The sequence below is a fragment of the Canis lupus genome, chromosome 8 (genome assembly GCF_011100685.1).
Source record: "Canis lupus familiaris isolate Mischka breed German Shepherd chromosome 8, alternate assembly UU_Cfam_GSD_1.0, whole genome shotgun sequence".
In the NCBI taxonomy this organism is placed as follows: domain Eukaryota; kingdom Metazoa; phylum Chordata; class Mammalia; order Carnivora; family Canidae; genus Canis; species Canis lupus.
In genome coordinates this window covers 29,433,977-29,450,909 of record NC_049229.1, presented here as the reverse complement: position 1 = coordinate 29,450,909, position 16,933 = coordinate 29,433,977, and the positions used below count along the sequence as shown (strand labels likewise).

At 42.0% G+C, this 16,933-nt stretch overlaps 1 long non-coding RNA gene across 1 annotated transcript; it reads left to right on the top strand.

Moving 5' to 3' along the window:
• Positions 1 to 23: 23 nt before the first annotated feature.
• LOC119872990 lies at positions 24 to 15,990 on the top strand. Its single transcript, XR_005363829.1, has 4 exons — positions 24 to 75; positions 14,210 to 14,448; positions 14,836 to 14,912; positions 15,933 to 15,990. It is a non-coding gene; the product is annotated as an uncharacterized LOC119872990 (long non-coding RNA).
• Positions 15,991 to 16,933: the final 943 nt, after the last annotated feature.

Below are 16,933 nucleotides of genomic sequence, written 5' to 3'. Positions count from 1 at the left end.
ACTGCATTCCAGAAAAATTCCACATGGACTGCCCAACCCTGAGGCCCATCTTGGCCTACCTACTGAAGCTCAAAAGTAAGGAATTATTCACACTTTCAGATTGACAGTATCAGATAATCTGCAGAGAACATACTGACCTCAGAATTCAGTGGCAAAAGACTGGATTAGAGCAGTGACTAACTCCTAACTCAAGAATATCTTAACAAAAGAAGTTGCCACTTCAGGAGATAGACTTTCCAAAACATGAAAATGAAAGGAAACCCAGCACCCATGAGCATCTCTCAAAAAAAAAAAAAAAAAAAAAACTTCATAATGATAGGCTGGAAATTAAGAATTAAAATTAGAAGAAAAACAGAAGGGGGATGGAGAAGCCATATAAGAGGCTCTGGGTGAATACCAAAACCATTTCAATATAGACCAGTACAAACTATTGTACTGTTGTGAGAATGCCGATGCCCCAAACATGTCTGTATAAAAATACTATAAAAGAGGAAGGGGATATGCAGATGGGAGTAGGTGTGAGAACGTTATCGTCTGTTATCTTTGTCTTATATATAGAAGAGGTCAAGGTTAAAAAAAAACGTGACTTTCAAAATTCCTCCTGAATCCTAAAAAGAGATTTTAGAAGCTAATATTTCTCATAGAGAAGAAAACTTTATCGAGAATTTAGCAATTCTTTTACTTCAATTTTGTTTTGTGTTAAATCCAAGTTGTTTCCTTCTATGAAATACAAGTAAAACTAAATTGACTATCATTATTTGTTTGATAGCAAAGGAAGCTTAATATGTGATGATGTAAATGCATGCAGTTAGGATAATATAGTGAATATTAAATACTGTTGATCTCCCCCTTAAAAAATGTACATTTATTTCATTATATCTACTAACCCACTGTTTTCAAATTATGCCTTCCATGGATATTGCCAAAATTCATCAAACTGTATACTTAAAATGGGTACATTTTATTATAAGTAAATATGCCTCAATAAAGTTGATTAAGTTATAAAGTTGTTTGTTTGTTTTTTTTTTTAATTATGGTGCATTGGAGTCTGCAGAGAGAAAAGCAGGGAAGAAATGAGGTGAAGGTGTGTGGGCAGGGCTCTCACCTACCCTAACTCCTACCCATCTGTTAAATTAACCTGGGTAGCTTGGCTTTTTTTTTTTTTTTTCTTTTTTACAGAAAGCCTTCAGCATAGAGTTCCAAAGCTTTGAGGAAAAGAACACTAACTTTTTTTTTTTTTTTTTTAAGATTTTACTTTTTTATTCATGACAGAGTGAGAGAGAGGCAGAGACACAGGCAGAGGGAGAAGCAGGCTCCATGCAGGTAGCCTGATGTGGGACTTGATCCTGGGACCCCGGGATCACGCCCTGGGCCAAAGGCAGATGCTCAACCGCTGAGCCACCCAGGGATCCAAACACGAACATTTTAAGAATAGATGTCATGGCACCTCGGTGGCTCAGGGGTTGAGCATCTGCCTTTGGCTCAGGTCATGATCCCAGGGTCCTGGGATCCAGTCCCTCACCGGGTTCTCTGCATGGAGCCTCCTTCTCCCTCTGCCTATGTCTCTGCCTTTGTATGTGTGTGTCTCATGAATAAATAAATGATCTTTTAAAAAAAAAAAAAGGATGTCAATTGACTTGAATATAAATGTGTACAGCTAAAATAATAAATTGTGTACAGTTATAGGAGGAGGGGAGGAGAAATAAGCTAACAAAATAATCCCAGTGAATTAAAGGTAAACTAATATTTGAAACAAAAAAAAACACTTCTGAATGAGACCCATGTCTGCTTTCTAAAGTGGCTTCAACCCAGTCCTTCCCAGACAGATAGAGATGTCTCCAGATGGTGGGTAGAGCTTCTGGATGTGTGAATGGGCCTCACCGGGGCTTCAATGAGCCCCTGGGTAGGCCTCCACCATGTCCCCCAGCCCGGCTCAAGCTACCGCAGGCCCAAGCCAAGGAGCAGCTGGCTGGGGTCCTGCCGGGACAAAAACCTTTCCAATTTTCCTAACAATTCCTCCCTCTTCCTTGCAATGTTTTGGCAGCTGTGGGGCCCCTTGTTCTCCTCCCTTTCAACTTGCCTAATGCTTGGAGCCACAGGGGAGACCCAAACCCTGCAGACCATCCCGGAATGCAAAGCATTTGCAATGAGTCACAGCTGCCATGGTGCCAGCTAGGGCTGTTCCAGACTTGGAGAGGGAGCGAGGAGGGGTCAGTGGAAGCAGCTGCAGAGCTCATGTCAAAGGCTGGACCCAGGAAAGAGGAGCGTCAGCACTGGCTGGAATGAGGAAAGTCAGCACTGGCTGGAATGAGGAAAGTCAACAACCAGGAACAGGGTGCATGGGACCACTGCTCTGAAGCTTCCCCACCTGCTTTACGGGTAGTTCCCAGCTTTTCTAGCCACATTCTCCAAGTCTTGAACATTTTCACAGAAAAAAAAGAGAAAAAAAAAAAAAACAACTTCTGGAATAGAGAGGGCCGCAAGTTGGTTTTTGGAAAATGATCCCCGACAGTCCTCTAACCAACAATCATAAAGGGCTGAGCCCAGTGAGCTTTGCAATACACTATTTTAAGATGCACTTTAAAAACGTAGTGGGCGTTCTCTCCTTTTTGCCAACAGAGAGGGCATTCACGGGCTCTCTCTGCCGGAAAGTATGACTGTCTTTTAAATCCTGATCAGAGTCCTTGGTGTCAAAACATTGCCTCTTTTATACTATTTTATGAATAACTGTGAATAGAGGATACATTCATATATTCATCCAAAATATTCAAAAAATTGTGGATGAGGACTATATGCCTCTCTTACTTGGCCCACCCTGGCCACCTCCTTCTTCATAGTGGAAGCAAGCACTGTTTACTTGAGTCTTGTGTATTTTTCCACAAGTGTTCTTTACATGCACAAACATGTCTGATATATGTAAATTTCTGTACAAATAGCATATGTTACACAGTGTTTCATTCTTTGTTTTTAACAACCTTGGAAGCCGTTTCATATCAGTACAAACAGAACTCCCTTGTTTATTTGTTCATTTAACAGTACCCTAGATATTTAGCAGTACCCTGTTAATACACATGACAGTTATCTTCAATCCTTGCCCAAGACAAACTGTGCTTTAGTGAGTATCTTTGAATATATGTGCAGGTCTCTATACAGATCAAATTTCTAGACGCAGAATTGCTGTGTTATGTTTTGATATTTTGTTACTTGTTTTTCAAGATTTTATTTTTAAGTAATCTCTATACCCAACGTGGGTCTCCAATTTACAACTTAGATCAAGAGTCCCATACTCCAGAGCATCTGGGTGGCTCAGTGGTTGAGCATCTGCTTTTGGTGGCTCAGGGTATGATCCCGGGGTCCTGGGATCGAGTTCCGCTTTGGGCTACCCATAGGGAGTCTGCTTCTCCCTCTGCCTGTGTCTCTACCTTTCTCTATGTCGTTCATGAATAGATAAAATCTTTAACAGAAAAAAAGAGTCATATGCTCCACAGACAAAATACAGGTGCCATGTATTTTGACATTTTGAAATGTTGTTAATTGTCCTTCTGAGATATTATACCAGTTTATATTCAAATGCATGAATGTGTCTATTTCCCTTATTCCTCAGCACAGGATTATCCAACTTTCTTTGCCAATTGAGGAGTTAAAATATAGTATCTCATAATTCTAATTTGGTCTCTTTTACAAGTGAGGCTGAGCATCTTTACCTATGTTTGCGATGCACTGGTATTTACTGTTCTGTGATCTATGTTCTCTGCCCATTCTCTAATGTACTGATGGTTCTGATTCATTGAACTCTATGTATTAAGGAAAATAGCCCTTTGTCAACGTATATATAGAGAAAATTGTTTTCCAATTTGTTTTTCTTCTCCCTATAAGTACAGTGTTTATTTCATACAGAACTCTTCTTAGTTTTCTGCTGTTGAAGTTACCTTTTAACTTCTAGCATCTAGAAAGTTTAGCATTTAATAGTATTTCCCCTGAAATTATGATAACTTGGCCCCATATTTTCTATATAAGATGTATTATTTTGCATTTAGCAGTTAAATCTGTGATCCAGCAGAATTTATTGTACTGGTATGATCTATATCTTTCTTCAGATGGCTATCCAGCTGTTCCAAAACCACCTACTGAAAAACCCAATCCCCCCCAACTAAACTGAAATGCTACCTTTATCGGAAACTTAAGTTTTCAGATGTGTTTATATAGTAATTTATTGCTGCATAACAAGTCACCATAAATTTAGCGACAAAAATAACACACTTTTATTCCCTTGCAGTTTCTGTGGGACTCAGGTTAGTTGGGTTCTCTGCATGAGGACCTTTCACAAAGCTGCAGTCAAAGTGTCAGCTGAGGCTGGGGTCTCATCTGAGGCTTGACTGGAGAAGGACATGCTGGCAAGATCACATGGCTGTTGGAAGGATTCAGTTCCTTGTAGGTTGTCAGGCTGAGGGCCTAACTTCTTGCTGGCTATCTGCTGAAGGCCACTCTAAGTTCCTGGCTATATGACAGCTCACTTCATCAAAGCCAGGAAGGGAGAGAGTCAATGAGGGAGTCTGCTGGCAAGATTTAAGTTACCATCTTATCCAGTCTTATCTAATAGATAGAAGTGACATTCCACCATCTATTGGTTAGAATTGAGTCACAGGTCCCACGCACACTCAAAGGGAGGGAATTACGCAAGGGAGTGAATACTATGATATGGGTATTCACTGGGGGGTCATCCTAGAGTCTGTCTGCTCTCTGGCCAGTGATTCATGTCCCTTTCACAAGCAAAATGTTCTCCAAAAGTCTCATCCCCGGGATCCCTGGGTGGCACAGCGGTTTAGCGCCTGCCTTTGGCCCAGGGCGCGATCCTGGAGACCCGGGATCGAATCCCACATCGGGCTCCCAGTGCATGGAGCCTGCTCCTCCCTCTGCCTGTGTCTCTGCCTCTCTCTCTCTCTGTGTGACTATCATAAATAAATAAAAATCAAAAAAAAAAAAGAAAACAAAAGTCTCATCCCCTTACAGCATCACTTTGAAGTCTGGAATGTCATCATCTAAACCAGGCCAGGTGTGGCTCAGGTACCTCAGACATAGCTCATTAGGTCCAGTTCCTGGAGCGCAATTCTCCCCATCTGCAGACCTGTGAAACTAATGTGACCTGTCACTTGCCCATGCACCTAACAGAGGCAAAGGATAACAAACACTCCCATTCAAAAAGGAAGATGGTGGGAGGTACGAAAGTCACTGTCCACAGCAATTCACAGGTTTAAGTCTGTTCAAAATGTCCATAACATATATTGGCATATATATAATGGTACATTGTGCTTACTAAATTCCAAGGACTTTTCTAAATGATTTATATGTATTAATTTACTTAGCACTCACAACAGCCCCAGGAAGGTATGTACTATTATTATCCTAATTTTACATAAGAGCAAAATGAAGTACAGAGAGGTTCAACAAGTCCCCAAGGTTATACAGCTAATAAGTGGCAGAGCCAGACACAAGGGAAGTATTCCTCGAAGAGCAATTTGTAGGAGGTTTAGCTGAAGGAGCAATATTTGTTCTCAGCTGGCAAAAATTCTTCCTGGTTCCTTGTAACACAAAATTGTAGGGATGTCTGGGTGGCTCAGCAGTTAAGCATTTGCCTTTGGCTCAGGGCGTGATCCTGGAGTCCCCAGATCGAGTCCTACATCAGGCTCCTTGCGTGGAGCCTGCTTCTCCCTCTGCCTATGTCTCTGCCTCTCTCTCTCTCTCATGAATAAATAAATAAAATCTTTAAAAAAAATAGTGTGTGTGTATGTATATGTGTGTGTGTGTGTGTGTGTGTGTGATGCTTTAGCCCTCTCTACTACTCAGTTCCCAGCAATCAACAAATGTGGGGCTATTCACAATTCACAGGTATTTTTCCCCTACCCTACCAACTTCACTGACAGATTGCTTCCTACAAATACGTCAAGAGTGTCTTCATTAAACTCCACCTCTCCTGCTGCTCCTCAGAGCCACCTGAAAATTTCTGCAGCCAGTCTAAGCATCCTTTTTTTTTTTTTTTTTTTTTTTAGATTTTATTTATTTGACACAGAGAGAGCACAAGTAGACGGAAAAGCAGGCAGAGGGAGAGGAAGCAGAGAGCCCAATGTAGGGCTGGATTTCAGGACCCTGGGATCATGACCTGAGCTGAAGGCAGACACTTAACACTGAGCCACCCAGGCACTCCCAGCCTAAGCTATCATTTCCTTCTTTCTTTTTTTTTTTTAAGATTTATTTATTTGAGAGGGAGAGCACATGTGTGTATATGCACACACAAGCAGGGGGTGGGGGCAGAGGGATAGAATCTCAAGTAGACTCTGTGCTGACCGTGGAGCTCTACACAGGGCTCAGTCTCACAACCCTGAGATCATGACCTGAGCCAAAACCAAGAGTCAGATGCTCAACTGACTGAGCCACCAGGCACCCCTGTTCCCATAATTTCCTACAAGGAAATGTTGAAGTCTCCCTCATGGCACACCATGTGGGGGGAATATGTCTGAGGCCCACACCACAGACATCCCTTCTGATGTCTTTGCCAACCCTCACTGATCCATACTGCATCCAGCAGCCCTTCCTCTATACTGTAGATCAAGCCTTGAAGTTGTCACTTTGGGGTGCCCACTTCACATCCATTTGCCTTTCTCTCCTTCCCAAGAGAATCCAGACTTTCTTGAGGTATCCAATACTCTCTCATGCAGCCCATGGGATTTGAAGGAAAATGACTCTGTCCCCTCTATTCCTGCTCAAGGAATGTGCTCTGATTAACCTAAACCAGTTTCAGTAATTCCTTCTCCCCACTTTGGCAGAGTTTGGTTTGGTAAGCAAGGTTTGAGCCAAACAGCACACAGCAATCCCTTTGGTGACAGCTCCTGAACCAGGGGAGCAGGGGACATATTAATTAAGTTGGTCCATCAGGACTTTTACTTGCTTTCTCATCTAGTGGATAAGAACAAGGAATCACATAGCTAAAATTGGTGTGGGCAGCCATATTAGAGACACAAGGGGAACCAGGCTTCAGATGAATCCTGTGGATAGCAGTGATGAGAGGCAGAAAAAATCTGGGTGGTTGATGATATTGTTGAGCCTGTCATAGCTTTGGAGTTCCTATTACATGAATTAGCACACTTCCTTATTTCTAAAGCAAGTCTGAGTCGGACTTGCTGTTGCTTGCAATCAAAAGTTTCCTAATTAGTACAGAATTAAAGACGGTGCCTAATTTGGTCAAAGTCACATCTTTTTATTATTTGGGCACTTTTTTTTTTTTTTTGTAACATCTACGTTAGGTTGATTACAATCATTTGTTTTTGAGGATGTTCAAAACTGACTAGTGCTAATTACTTTAGTAAGCTCTAATGGTTATAATAGTTAAACTAAGGTTTTAAACTATCTAAAAGTATGATCAGCTTCAAAACACAGAACAACAGCAATATCCAGGGAAAGCTCAGCTTTGTAATAATTGTCATGCTCAAGGAAGCAGGTGGCATCCCACAACATCACATTTGCACATACCTCCTTAGACTTACCACCTCCTGCCACATTTGTCTCTTTGTCAGTCAGCCACCACTGAGAGTTGTGGGATGCTTGAGGCAGGAGCTGGGTTCTCCTTGTCCAACAACTTAATATATGTATCCCTGCAACTCGAGAGTACCAAAATTGAAACACTCCAGTACTCATTTACAGATCTCAGAGTAATTCCAAAGGCCCTTAGGAGGCACTAAGTATAAAAAGTGAAATCAGAATGGCACCTTGAATAAATAAGCGGGGTCCTGGATGGAATAAAGATTTCTCTAAATTTTCAAAACCCATTTCTATGATGGAGGGCAAGAGGAAATGTTACATCAGGGCTCTTTTTCTCCTCAATTACTCATTGTATTATTCATGCTTAATGTGTTGTGTGCTGACTCTAAAGATCTGGGGGCGGTCCTTATTATTTTTCTCCCAATGAAAAAAAGTTTTTGCACTTGGGACCTAGTATGGAGGACTGATTTAAATAAGTCCATTGGTTCAAGGCTGAGCTTGGAGCTAAGCATTTCCCCAAGCCTGGGTAGCTGGGAAGGGGTAGTATTTATAGATTTTCTGGAAGTGACAAAGATGGGATCCCATTTGCACATCTCAGATGAGAGGTTGGAAAGTGATGCCTGAGTCTCTGGGGGTGGATTTACCTGTCAGCAGAGTGGATGCCTCTGAAGAGCTGCTGTGTTGGCCCAGATTAAACTGTCAAAACAAGTCACCTGGAGGTTCCTCACTCCATGGCTACAGCAGGAGCAGGAAGGGCAACCTCAACAACGTCAAGCAAATTTGGTTTCCTCTCTTGGTTTATGCCTTTTGCATTTTCAGAAGCCCTTCTGCACACATAGATCACAATGATTTCTATATTTTCTAGGAACTTCATGATAGTTTTGAAAATGGATCTTTACCCCTTTGGGAGCCAACATTTGTTGATGCAGTTGGTAGGGATTTGGTTTTATTTTTCTCAATGTAGTGAGCCAGTTTTCCCATTCAGTAAACATCTTTTCCTACTGTTTTCCCTCTAGCTGCATCATTTCCTACATTGTATGTGGGGACCAAGTTCTAATCTAAATACAGCTCTGTCCCTAAGCCATCTATTATTCCGTTCCATTATCCATTTTGTCCTTGAATAGGTTTCATGTTTGTACAATCGTAGCTTAGTAGTATGTCTTAAATATCACCTCTGTGTATTTCTTTTTCAAAGGAAACTTAGCTAAATCATGGACTTGTTTTTCCAAATAAGTTTAAAAATAAGTTTTCAGTGTTTCTCAAAAAACAAACAAACAAACAAAAACCCTGGCATTTTGATAAGATTCAATTTATAGATTAATTTGGAGAGACCTTCATTTTCATAATATTAAGTTATTCAATTTATTTTTTTTTAAGTTTTTTTTTAAGTTATTCAATTTATGAGCATGGAATATCTTCCCATTTATTCAGATCTTTTGTGTCCTTTGTTTATTTTTATTTTTTATCTTATTTTTTAAAGGGTTTTATTTATTCATTAGAGACACACAGAGAGAGAGAGAGAGAGAGAGAGAGAGAGGCAGAGACATAGTCAGAGGGAGAAGCAGACTCCATGCAGGGAGCCCAATGTGGGACTCGATCCTGGGACTCTGAGATCACGCCAAGCCGAAGGCAGAGGCTCAACCACTGAGCCACCCAGGCATCCCCTGTGTCCTTTTTTTTAAAAAAAGATTTTACTTTTAAGTAATCTCTACACCCAGTTGTGGGGCTCGAACTCACAACCCTGAGATCAAGAGTCACATTTTCCATTATCTAAGCCAGCTTAGGCCTTCCCTTTTATGTCCTTTAATACAGTTTAAAATTATTCCTTCTACAGCTCAAGTATATTCTTTAATTCCTAGATATCTTGTAGTTTTTGTTGCTAGTGTGAAAGTATCTTATTCTATTACATATTTTCCAGTTGCTTATTGCTAGTATAAACAAATGCTATTGATTTTTATCTCATCAATTATTTATACCTCACTGGGAACAAATTCATAGATTCTTCCCTGGGAGGAGATTTTAATAGGTAGAGAGGAGAAGAGGAAAAAGAACATGAAGAAACATGTGTGAGGACAAGAGACTTTAAGGAGCCAGCCCAAAGGCCGGAGAAGAGAGCTGCCAGGTAGGTATTTTGGAAACCAATTTTATCACTTCATCTTTTCCCCTGAAGTTTCATGGAATTATCCTAATTCTGGCACAGGCCAGCCTCTTCAGAAATGTGCCATTCTTTCCTCTGTGACTGGCTCCAACAGCAAAGCCTACTGGAGCCCAGTCAGTGCTCAGCACTATCACCACACCCTCATTACTGTAGGCAGCCTCCTGGGACAGCAGCCTCCCCACTGGTCTCCCACACTCCCCACTGCCCAAGTATCTGTCCCATCAGGTCCATCCTTTATCATGTCACTCCTCTACTCAAAACTCTGCAATCTAGACCCTCACCTCCTTCATATTAGCAGCCAGAGCTGTTGGCGCTGCTCACAGGACTCTCTGTTTGTTCTCTGACCTCACCATGGACTGTGCCCATTCCTGCTCACTTTGTTTCACCACGTTAGGCCCCTTGCTATTTCTCCAACTTGGCAAGCCAGCTGCAGCCTCGGGGCATAAATAATTATACGTTGCTTCATAAAACAACTTAGCAGCTTAAAATAACAAATTTTTATTATATCTCGTGGTTTTTGAGGGTAGAACACTGGGCGTGGCTTAGCTGGGTGGTTCTGATCAAGGTCTGGGAAGAGTGAAGCTTACGGCTGTGGCTGCAGTCTCATCTGAAGACTCAACTAGGGGAGAATCTCCTAAGCTCACTCATAAGGTTGTTGGCAGGCCACAGAGCCCCATGGATTTTTGGACTGAGGACCTCAGTTCTTTCCTGGTTGCTGGCCAGGTACTGGCCAGTTCCTCTGCTCCTTACCACACAGGCCTTTCTGCAGAGCCTGAAGCCGCTCTCCTGGCCAGAGCCTTCCACTGGGGAGAGTGATATGGGAGAAAATGGGCACCCAGAATAGAAGCTGCAATCTCCTTAAAACCTAATTGCAGAAGTAACATGCCACCACTTCTTCCATATCTATTTATTTCAAATTTAGCCCACACCCAAGGGCACGGGAGTTAAGTTCCACCTCTTGAAGAGCATCGAGCATTCATGGACATCTTTTTTTACAACAATCGCAAGAACCTTGCACTTGTTTTCTCATGGCCACCTCCTTCTCTCATTCGGGTCTCTACTCATCAGAGAGGCTTCTTGTGATCTTCCTACCTGAAATAGCATCACTCTCTATCCCTTTTTCAAATGAGGTCCTTATAGATGCTATTAAAAGGGTCATTGTGGGGCCCCTGGGTGTGGTGGGGGGGCTCAGTTGGCTGGGGGTCTGACTCTTGATTTCTGCTCAGGTCATAACCTCAGGATTGTGAGATTAAGCCCTCAGTCAGGCTCTTCCCTCTTCTTCTGCCCCTCCCCCTCCCTCTCTTAAAAAAAAAGGATCATCTCTATGACTTACATAAAAATAACAACTCAGAGAGTTTTTCATAATCCTACATGCCAAATAAAAGCCCTTTAAAATCATATTGTGTAATTGCATGTGTAATTTTTCAAAAACAACTTACATATGATTAGAATTCTGTCTAAACTCAGAATATACAGGAAACAGCCTCACTTGATGTCTCTGGTGCCTACCACTAGGATGAGAGAACAAAGGTAGTAGAGAGATATTTTTAAGTATATACCCCTTTGTGCTATTCGAAGTTTTATCTTGTGTCATTGCTTTCTTGAACACGTACGTAAGCAAAAAGCATGGCACAAGCAATAGCATGGCACAACGCCTGGGTGGCTAAGCGGTTGAGCATCTACCTTCTGCTCAGGGCCTGATCCTGGGGTCCTGGGATCGAGTCTCACATTGGGCTCCCCTTAGGGAGCCTACTTCTCTCTCTGCCTCTCTATGTCTCTCATGAATGAATAAATAAAATATATATATAAAAAAGAATAGCATGGCATTCCTATTGCTTCTATAAACTGTGATGTAGTTTCCACAGAGTTAAAAGTATCTTTTAGCCAAAGATTACTTTTTTTTTTATTTAAATTCAATTTTCCAACATATAGTATAACACCCACTGCTCATCCCATCATGTGCCCTTCTTAATGCCCATCACCCAGTTACCCTATCCCCTCCTTCCTATGCTCTTCCCCTTCTGCAACCCTTTGTTTGTTTCCAAGAGTCAGGAGTCTCTCATGGTTTGTCTTCCTCTCCAATTTTTCCCCACTCAGTTTCCCTCCTTTCCCTAGGGTCCCTTTCACTATTTTTTATATTCCACACATGAGTAGAAACCATATGATAATTGATTTCTCCAATTGACTTATTTCACTCAGCATAATACCCTCCAGTTTAGCCAGCAATTACTTAATCAAAATTAAATATCTATGAAACTATTAATTTGTTTATATAAAGAACACTGATGGAAGCAGAGTGGAGTGATGATTACCAGGTGCTGGAGGAGGGGGAATTGGGCAATTATTGGTCAAAGGATATATAGTTTCAATTTTCCAAGATGAAAAAGTCCTAGAGTATACAGTATAATGCAGATAGTTGACAACAGTATACTGTATATTTGAAGCTTGTTAAGAGGTAGATCTTAAATTAAATGTTCTTATCACAAAAAAAGAAAAAGAAAAGGAGGGAGGGAGGAAACTTTTAGGGGCGATGGTTAAGTTTATGCATTGTTTATTATAGTGACATTTTCAGGGGTGAGTGCTTACCTTCAAACTCATAAAGATGTATATATTAACCATATCCAGCTTTTTGTGTATGCCAATCATACCTCAATTAAGGATATTTTAAGAGGCACCTGGGTGGCTCAGTGGATTAAGCACCTGCCTTTGGCTCAGGTCATGATCTCGGGATCCTAGGATTGAGTCCTGCATTGGGGTCCCTGCCCAGTGGGGAGTCTGCTTCTCCCTCTCCCTCTGCCCCTTCCCCCCAACTTGTTCTTTCTCCCACTCTCAAATAAATAAATAAAATATTTAAAAAATAATATATTTAAAGAAAAGAATAGCAGTATTACTAATAACAGTTTGGCAAACAGTTGTGAAATTTTGGTGCTTGAAATCTTTTTGCAAATCAGACTTGTCTTCCTCTACCTATTTAATTTTTTTTTATAACTTTGGATTGTTAGGATACATTTGCATCTTTTAAAAGAAGGGAATAAATCTTGCGGTGTCTGGGTGGCTCAGTTGGTTAAGCATCTGCCTTTGGCTCAGGTCATGATCCCAGGGTCCTGGGATCGAGACCCGCATCAGGCTCCCTGCTCAGTGGGGAGTCTGCTTCTCCCCTTCTCAGCCCCCTGCGTGTGCTCTTTCTCACTCTCTGTAGCTCTCTTTCACTTTCTCTTGCTCTCTCTTTTTCCCAAATAAAATCTTTTTAAAAATGTAAAAAATAGGGAAATAAATCTTTAAAAAAAAAAGAGAGAGAGGAAATGATCCCAGAACACTGGCCATATTTTGGTTATTTTTTTTCTAGGTAGAAATGTGAGACAGACATATGTACAAATGTTAAGTTTAAGGATAGCGATTATTACATCCATCAATAAGAACGTATTTTTGGGCGGGGAACAAAAAACAAAAAGTATTTTCAGCAGCCCAAAATAAAATTATACTCACTGATATTCATTTATTCTTTCTTTCATTCCAATGTATTGCCTGCACAAGCACCATGATGTGTGAAAAGCTGAGGATAAAAGCAACAAGGCAGGGAATCTGCTCTCAAGATGGTTACAGACTTGAAACTGAGGATGTATAATTCCCTGTGATGGACACAAAAAATAGCACACAGTAGCCCACAAGAAAGGAGTGAATTACCATGCAGGGAAACATAGGGGAGGTTCAAGAGGACAGTTCAGAAGTCTTACAGATGATCCATTTTGTTAAGGGATCCATGATGGACTATATTACAATAGCATGACAATGATACCAAGCCATCTGAACAGAATCATTCTTCCCTCTCATGTGATCAACTTCTGTGATTCTTGGCAGTGTATATTTCTGATGTGCTTTTAGCAACTTTCAAAAACCTGACTGGGGGTGCCTGGGTGGCTCAGTAGGTTAGGCATCTGTCTTTGGCTTAGGTCACGATCCCAGGATCCTAGGATTGAGCCCACATTAGGCTCTCTGCTCAATGGGGAGTCTGCTTCTCCCTCTCCCTCTGCCTCTCCGCTTGGCTCTCTCTCTCTCAAATAAGTAAATAAAATATTAAAAACAAAACAGAACAAAACTGAAACCCTGGTTGGGCTCATTCACCTATATTATGGGAGGATGACATCATCATCAAAAAAGAGGTATAAATTGGAAGTAGAGAGAGGCTTTCCTGTAAGGAACGTAAAATAAAGGAGCTATAAATTTTGAAATTAAAATGTGACATTCTTGGCTAATTCAGGTCTTTAGTGATTTGCACTCTTTGCAAAATTTCACTGTGAAGAGTGGGGCAATAAACTTCATAAATCTCTTAAGAGTAGTGTGGTTCTATCTAGAGGTTAGCTTATTAGTACAAACCAATTTTTGCTAAAGGACATTATTTCTGTACTATGGCAGGGGTGCTAGCTGCTTCTTGCCGTGCTCTCCTCTTCTTGGGCGCATGGCTGTACCACTGTCCCCGCCTTCCTTGCAGATAGGAACAGCCCTGTGACTGAGTCCCAGCTGAAGTCTCCTGTGCCACTGCCAGGCCTGGCCCACTAAAACTTCCCACATTTGATCTGTCTTGCCCTTTGCCCCTCGCAGCTGGCTGGAACACAGACTACCACCAGGGCTACCTTGGAAGCTACCAGCTAAAGACAGCAGAGACTCCATCAGCTCTGGTGCTCAAAAGACTGCAAGAGGAGGCACCCCACCGACCAGTGGGGTTTACCTGGCACCACTGTGTGAACAAGAAACAAGCTGTAAGATATTTGAGCCATTATACATTTTTTAGAGTAGTTATCCTTTTATTTTTTTTATTTTTTATTTATGATAGTCATACAGAGAGAGAGAGGGGGGCAGAGACACAGGCAGAGGGAGAAGCAGGCTCCATGCAGGGAGCCCGACGTGGGATTCGATCCCAGGTCTCCAGGATCGCGCCCTGGGCCAAAGGCAGGCGGCCAAACCGCTGCACCACCCAGGGATCCCATCCTTTTTTAACTCATAGAAAAACTCTCTTTTACTTTTTTGGGGTGGGAGGAGCACACAAGACAGGATAAATGGAGGGAAATTTAATTATCATGTTTGTGCCAGGCCTCTGTCATTTGCCCTTTTAGACTCATGCTCTATTCTCTGTGTCCTGCTTTTAGTCCCTGAAGACTGACCTACATTCTGGGCCTCTCAGCCCTCTGAGGATCTGGAGAAGAGAAGGAAGGAGAAATGGGAGGTCAGGATATTTCTTGTGCTGCTTTGCTCCCTGTGAGGTCCTGACCAGAGTCCACTGCTCTTCTCAATCGCCAGTTTACATGATGGTCTCACTCCTTCCAGATTCAAAGAGCAGTTTCCTGCCCTTGCCTGCTTGGCTTTGTCTTAGCTTGGCTGCCAAAAAAAACAAAAACAAAAACAAAAAAAACCCACAGATTGGGTGCCTAAACAGCAGAAGTTTATTTCTCACAGTGCTAGAGACTGGGAAGTCTGAGATCAGGCTGCTGGCATGGTCAGGTTCCAGTGAGATCCCTCTTCCTGGCTTGCAGATGGCTGCCTTCCTGCTGTGTCCTCAGAGAGAATGAGAGAGAGAATGTTCTTTGGTCCCTTCTCATAAGCACACTGATTTCATCATGATGACCCCTGCATGACCTTATCTAAACCCAATTACCGGGATGCCTGGTGGCTCAGCAGCTGAGCATCTGCTTTCGGGTGTGATCTCGGGGTCCAGGATCGAGTCCCACATCGGGCTCCCTGCATGGAACCTGCTTCTCCCTCTGCCTATGTCTCTGCCTCTCTCTGTCTGTGTCTCTCATGAATAAATAAATAAAATATTTAAATAAAATAAATAAATAAGCCCGATTACCTCCCAAAGGCTCTATGTCCTAATACCATCACATTAGGGATTAGAGCTTCACACGTGAATTTAGGGGGGCTGCGATGCAGACATTCTGTCTATAACAGACCTAGGCACACATCGTCAGCCACGCTGCTATAAGACCCATGGTACTCCAGAATTCTTTGCAGTGACTCCAGGCCCACACCTTTGTGTTGTCTGTCTGTAAATAAACCCTTCAACAATCATCCCACTTTGAGTGGGCCTTCTGTTTGCTGTTAACACTCTGATTGAGACAACCTTGCTCTGTCTTCACTCTCAAAAGTAATAGTAACAAATTTTATACACATTGGCTGAAATGAGTGGGCATTCAATATCAACCACAAGCACTAATTCCCATGCAAATTATTACATCTCTCTCCTCAGTCGTACCTTGAGCTTCATGGCATCTCCAGATTCACCTCTGTCCACAACCCAAACCTAAGATGTAAGTATCCTTAAACTTTAGGTCAAAATTTGAATCCTTAGCTCGACATTCAAAGGCTTTCATAATCTGGTCTCTCTCTCCTCTCCAGTATCATCATTGCCATTTCCTCCCCCATCTTCCTTTCCTACCCTTCAAGCTGGAAGAATCTGGATTCTGACTCTACACATAACAAGCCCTCTCTCTGGATCGCCTCCCATCTTCCTCTTCATTTAACTCCTGGTAGTCTTTCACCTTTGTCCTGCTGGGGCATTTTGCCCTGACATCTACAACCAACCCCTACCCCACCCCTACCCCCCACCCACGCACATACACACCTTCCTGGCCTGGATCAGGCCCTCCTCTATGCCCATATCACATTGTGTCTACCTACCTGTATCACACCACTTTACTATCTAACCCCTGGCTGCTGGATTGGGATTCTTTTAAAGACAGGGATTGACAATTATTAACATCTGTATCCCCACAGTACGTCCTTAATATATGTTTGTTGAATGCATAAGGCTCTAATAGTTTTAGGCTTTTGTTAAACACTTGCATGTGCACTGAAATTCCTGTGGGGGACCTGGATAAAGCTGGAATGAGGATAGGGGCATGCTACTCTTCTGTTCCCATCACTCTTTTACAAGAGCTGGAGATTTGGGGGGGAAAAACCTTGTTTCCCTTCCAGAGTGTCTGTATCCTCGCTTCCTCATGGAATGAAGAGATAATTTCATCACCCCTGCCTTTAACATGTTCAACTCACCACAAATTCCCAATATATAGACCTGAATTACTGAAGTTTTGCTGTTGCACATATTTAATTTTATTTTTTTTTAATTTGGTTTTCTGAATAGGTAATACATTGCCATGGGCCAAAACCAAAACACACAAAAAGTTACACAGTAAAATGTCTCCCTTCATCTCAACCCACGTCTCCATTAATTAGTTCCTACACTCCATA